Raw genomic sequence first — 6,827 nt, 5'->3', positions numbered from 1 at the left:
TAACGTTTTATTTTTTTCAATATTTCCAACGAATTCAAAACTTCAGCATTTTGTATTACAGTTTATAATGTAATTTAGGCTCCTATAACTTTCAAAACGACAAATTTTAAAAGATTTTTATTTACTGTAACACTTCTGCGTGTTTACTAAATTGCATACAAAATGAAGTTAACCTAATTCTTAACGGTAAAAAAAAGATAGCCCATTCTTCTAGAACCCTGCCCACTGCCTCGACCGTGTATGCGTATGTCACGGAGTAATAATAAGGAGACCGATCATACCGTACAAAGCGTCTCGAGTTTTTACTGCGGTAACTATACATTTATTGCCGGACTTCGTCGTTTAAAAACAATGCTCCAAGGAAGGAGACATGCGCACTGTGATTTGCTATCTCCTTTTCTCCCGCAAAAAATGTGCGAGTGAGTGCTGTGTTGAATGACAACCAGCCCCATACATCGCCACCACTTTTCTGTTTTTTTACGATCCGAAGGGGAATTATCGGTTAAACTAATCCAACAGATGACGCCACAAACAGTAAGTCTGTCTTTTTCATTGAATTGCATTAAGAAAAAGCAAAAAAAAATTAAAAACTTGATGCTGTTTCCAAATAAACAAAAAACATAGATGAAAAAATAAGTCTAACTATTACTAATTATTTAAAAAGAAATTCATGAAAATATGTATGTAGTTTAATGTGAATAAAATTTAATTTTGAAATACATTTTGAAAGCAGTTTCAACTTCATATTTCTATGACTTATTTTGCTAATGTTATTGATTTTATTATTTGTTGAAGTAAAAAAAAATTATTTATCTTTGAAATTATTAATGTAGCTAATGAAAAAACTAATAATATTTAAGACATCAATGACATAAATATTTCAAACATATACATGATCAGAAGAATTAATAAAAAATATATTATTTATATCCAATATAAATATAGTAATAATTAGAATATGTAAGAATACAATTTAAGTTGCAAAGTAAAGAATCTTTGTCCCTTTAAAAACTTAAAAATTTTAAGTTTTGAAGGAAATATTTTTAAAAAGTAGTGGTAATTGTAATTAAAATGCTTGAGGGAATCATTTGGTAAAAAGTGAATGACATGAATGATAAATGAGAAAATGGATTTAATATTATTTAATATAATGTATATATTTATTTAAATTGAACCGAACTTCATATATACTATTTATACACTTCAGTCATTTATTTGTTGCTTAATTTTTAAAGAAGATGTTGAATTAAATAGTTAATTATATTATTGCAAACCTCATTTCTAAAATAAACAGACTATAAGCTATTAAACTTTATAAACAAACGTACTGCACTCATGACTCACAGTTGGAGAAAATGCACTTTTTTCATTAAAAAATTCCAGAGCCTTTAATTTTCTTGCGATTTTGAATTTGTTTTTTTAAATTAAACATCATTAAATTCTATAGATCTTGACTCTCGGAACTTTTGTCTCCTCTATTTTTTATTGATAATTTTTCCACTCACAGTATGAAAAACTAAAATTTTGTTCATAACAATTATTTACGCTTAAATAACTGATCAGGAAAACTTTATATTGTCTTAAATGAATGTTTAGAGACTCATAGGATCCTGTGATAAACCATTTTTGTAGCAAAATATTAGAATTTGAGATTTTTCACATTATAATTTCCTTCAATGGCCAGAACGACTTCAGGTATTCCTTAAAATAATAAATATTTAATAATATTTGATAAAATATAACAATTCAAATTTTTGTAAACAAATTAGATAAACAAATTTAAAATGTTGGCCCTTTCGCATAGAATTTTTTTTGTACTGGAGATGTTTTAAGCTAGTGACTGCTAGTCACAAAAATGTTTGAGAAAGTTAACAATGACCATTGTTATTAACAATTCTTGTGACAAAATATTTAAACTGAAGGTTTTATCAAATTTAAATTTTCTTTGATGGGCAAGTCGGTAGGCTATTGTCAAAAAGATTTTGTGTTCAGTGAATCTTAGCATGCAGTGTTATGATTCATTTTCAATCTATAATTACGATTAAAAACCCGACTTTTTCCAAGTGAAACTGTCAACATCTAGAAATATCCGTAGCTATTGTAACGATTAAAGAAAATAAAATTTTGGATGAAACTTTACATTTGAATATTTTGTCACGAGAATTATTCACAACAATGGTTACTGTTAACTTCTCAAATATTTTTGCGACTAGCAGTCATTCGTCCAACAGCTTAAAACATTTCCAGTGCAAAAGAAAATTTCTATGCGAAAGGACAAAAATTTTGAATTTTTTTATCTACTTTGTTTACAAAAATTTTAATTGTTATATTTTATAAAATATTATTAAATATTTATTAGTTTAAGGAATACCTGAAGTCGTTTCGGCGATTGAAGGAAATTATAATTTGAAAAATCTCAAATTCCAATATTTTTCCACAAGAATTGTTTTTAACAATAGTTATTATAAGATTTTAAATTATTTTTGTTATTAAATGCCATTCCTGCATTAATTTGAAGCACTTTTAACAAACAAAAATTGACCGACCATAAGACTATTTGTCAATTTGTCTACCAAATTTGTTTATAACAAATAAATGGAATAATAAACAAATTATTTGTATTTTATGAGTCCCCAAGCATTCATTTAAGGCAATATAAAGTTTTCCTGATCAGTTATTAAAGCGTAAAAAATTGTTATGTACAAAATTTCAGTTTTTCCATACTTTGAGTGAAAAAATTATTAATAAACAAATAGAGCAGACAAAAGTTCGGAGCGATAAGCTGAACGAAAAAAGTGAATTTCCTCCACTGTGTGTCATGAGTGCGATAGGTTTGTTTATAGAGTTGATTAGTTTATAGTCGGTGCATTTTAGAAATGAGGTTTGCAATCATATAATTAACTCTTTAATTCAAAGTCTCCTTTAAATCAAAATTTTTTAATAAAATTATCGGGGGTTGAATGGAGCGAGAAAAAAGCTTTCAAGGTTGAGCAACAAATAAATGATTGAAGTGTATGAATATTATATATGAAATTCGGTTCAATTTAAATAAATATATATATATATATATTATATTAAATAATGCTAAATCCATTTTCTCATTTATCAGTCTTGTGATTGACTTTTTACCCAATTATTTCATCAAACATTTTAATTACAATTACAATTACTTTTTAAAAATATTTTCTTCAAAACCTGAAATTATTAAGATTTTAAAGGTACAAAGATTCTTCACTTCGTAACTTAAGTTGTAGTCCTACATATTTTAGTTATTATTGTATTTATATCGGCTATAAGTGATGTTTTTTTTATTAATTCTTCCGATAATGTATGTTTCAAATATTTTTGTCATTGAGCTCTTAAATATTATTAATTATTTCATTAGCTACATTATTAATTATAACAATAAAGAATTTTTTAAATAGAACAAATACAAAAATCAATAATATCACCAAAATAAATCATAGAAATGTGAAGTTCGAATTGCTTTCAAAATGTATCTCAAAATTAAAGTTTATTAATATTAAAATACATATTTTCATGACTTATTCTTTTCATAAATAATTAGTAATAGTTACTCTTATTTTTTATATATTTTTTTGTTGATTATTTGCAAACTGCATCAATTCACTGCGCAAGTGCAACCACAATATTTTCATTTATTTTGACATCACAAAAATAAACATTAGTCGACGTGTCAAATCGAATTTGTTATTATATCATGCTGTCTAAAAGTTGTATTGTTTATATTGTTATACGTACAGTGTTTACTATTGCATGCGGATTTAAGAAAATGTGTTGATTGGTAAGTATTGAATAAAAAAAGAAAGTACTATTTGCTTGATTAGAGGTAAGGTTTCTGTCTTGATATTTCGAAGAAGTAATAAATAACTTACGGATGATATAAATACGGATATAAACCCTAGCGGACCGAAGGAACCGAATGGAGCCCCTACTAAGTACCCGTAAAGACCCCATTGGCTCCCCATTCGGTTCCTCTTTAAAAAACTCAAAAAAACAGCAAAATCAACTTTTAAATTGTTGAAATTCGGATTCTACGTTAAAATTCCCTATAGAAGGTCACAGAAAAATCACAATAGTTTTTTTTGCAATGGTAAAAAGTTTAAAAAAATATAAGATGTATAACGCCTGTTGATTGCTACACTTCAAACGCATCGCCTGTAAGTAGCAGTCGACAGGCGTTATACGTTTTTTTTCTTAAACTTTTCACCGTTGCAAAAAAAACAATTGCGATTTTTCCGTGACCTTCTATAGGAAATTTTAACGTAGAATCCGAATTTCAACAAATTAAAAGTTGATTTTGCTTTTTTTTTCTCAAGTTTTTTAAAAAAGGGACCAAATGGGGACCCAATGGGGTCTTTACGGGTACTTTGCAGAGGCTCCATTCGGTACCTTCGGGCCGCCAGGGAATATAAGTCATTGATTCTTTCGAGAAGAAAGGGCTTAAATAAGCAGTAAGTACTTATAGTCAATTAACAGTAATATATTTCTCGCACCTTATTGTAGGTGCCTAATGATAATATCAATTTCAGGAAAGGTTATCAAATATAAGCCTAAGATACTGCTTATAGGAAGATTTAAGAAGAAATAATACAGATCAATCAACAAAATTTAAATGTCATTTCGTACTTCGCATAATAAATTTTATTATAGAAATTACAAAAGGAACGAGAAAGACGTTTGGTAGAATTACTTAATTTTCTAGTACGACAACGCGTATAATTAAATGTATTGTAATTTTAGTATAAAATATAGAAACAAATTTCCTATTTACAAATCATATCATCTCTATGTATGTACGATTAAAAAATATATATATTCAGACAACTGTCAATACATAATTTAAAAGTCTTTTAATTTTAATTGCATTGAGTCTGTTCATTTTTAAAGCTGTAACCTAAAAAATAAAATCATTATACATTGCAAACCTTTGTGATTAAATTTATTCTAGGTACTTTACGTGTGGGCAATTATTTGTAACCTTCAAATTTTATGCACTGCTTATTTTCAATGAGGAAATTATTAAATAATCATATTGTTATTTTATATAAAAAATATATATTTTTTTTTAAGCATTCTAAATAAACTAAAATCCACTTTATGTGGTTTATTTTAATTTGTATAAAAATTAACAAGTATTTCTCCTTAAAATAATTTATTATATGCACAGTATTTGCAGTATTATTCTTGTTGTGGAAAAAATAATGCAATACCCTACCAATAGAAATCTCTGAGTATATTTTAAAGATTTTCTAGGGTCAGAGAAGGTCAGAGAAATTCTCCGCAGGGACTCAAGTAGATATATTTAAAAGTCCAGGTAGTTCTTTTTAATGTTTTAAAGGCTTTAAAATGTCCTTTCCAAAATTGAAATAGAAATACGATCATAAATAGCAAGCGGTGAGGCTATATCAATAGAGTAGCCGACACTCAAGGGTCCTTTGTTAAGCTTTCGGATTAAAATTTAGAAGTAGAGTTTTTAAATTTCATAGTTGACAGCCTAAAACATAATAATTCGGAATCTACGGGTTTCGATGATTTCAGATATCTAACTTTTTTTAAATGCTTAAAATTGAAATTTATACGACGTTTCTCGTGAATGAAATGAGATACGCGAAAAAAGAAAATATTTTTAAATCCGGCTAGAAAATTGTATATTAATATATAAGTTATAATTGTAAATAAGTATAATGAGAAAATTCATTAATTAAAAAAAAGTGTTAATAATTTGCAGAGAAATTTAAAAAGGGAGAGTCGGATTAGCGACGGCCAACTATTGTAAATAACTCTGCTCTCCCGGTACGTGACGAATACAAAAGGAACATTATATTACCTTCGCAACACTCTTAAACGAAACACTAAAAGGACCTTGAAAAGGACCCAAATGTCAAACTATCTTAGAGACTAAATTGTTTCAAATCGACTCTGCTTATAGTCTCAAATGGGCCAGGCTATATCGCTGGAGAATAATCAGAGATTTCTATTGGTAGGGTATATTATGAAATTCATATTTTTACAATTACAAACTATTACTGCATCACTGTAATAATTGATACCGCTTCTTTCAATTACAAAAAATTGTACTTATATTATTTAAATGAATATTTTATTTATAAAAAACCTTATTATGCATACATCTTTCATCATTTGTAAAGTTAATTTACAAGAAGTTAAGCAAAATTTAATATTTACGGTAATTTTGAGGAAGCAGAGTTTGGAAACAATTTCTGTCAGGGATCTGTAGGTTCATTTACTTTTAGTGACGGGGGCCAACGCTAGATGGCGCTGATTTGGACCGTATGTAAAGATCGCATAAATTTGCATTCCATCCGCTAGGAACAGCACCGTCGCTTCCATAGAATGCGCGGTTTCGATTCGAAATTATAAAATATTTTTGCGAAAAGTAAAAAGAGTGGCGAGCGAAAAGTAAAAAGATTGGCAAGCAACATTTCAGGGCAAATCGGCATGAATATGGTTTAAGTGATAATCATTCCTGTAAGAGAATAAATGTATATGTTAAATTTGTCGAGAATTTTTGGGCAGAGGAAATTTGATATAATGTTTAGATTTAAGATAGCAGACTTGACAGCAGAGTATACAATTCTTATATTTATTGTCAAATTGGCGACAGAAAATCGTTACACTGAACCGAGGGGAGAATAATTTTGGTTTTTGTTGAAATGATTAAGACCTCCGGGCAGTCGGTACTCCGAACTATAATGTAAACATTATGAGCGGACTTGGCTTTATCGTAGTCGGCGAAGTGTTAGGGCACGTGCGTTCTTCACATGAGAAGGCGTATCGAAATC

Source organism: Belonocnema kinseyi, chromosome 3 (genome assembly GCF_010883055.1).
Source record: "Belonocnema kinseyi isolate 2016_QV_RU_SX_M_011 chromosome 3, B_treatae_v1, whole genome shotgun sequence".
NCBI classification, from domain to species: Eukaryota; Metazoa; Arthropoda; class Insecta; order Hymenoptera; family Cynipidae; genus Belonocnema; species Belonocnema kinseyi.
This window is presented reverse-complemented; position numbering follows the sequence as displayed.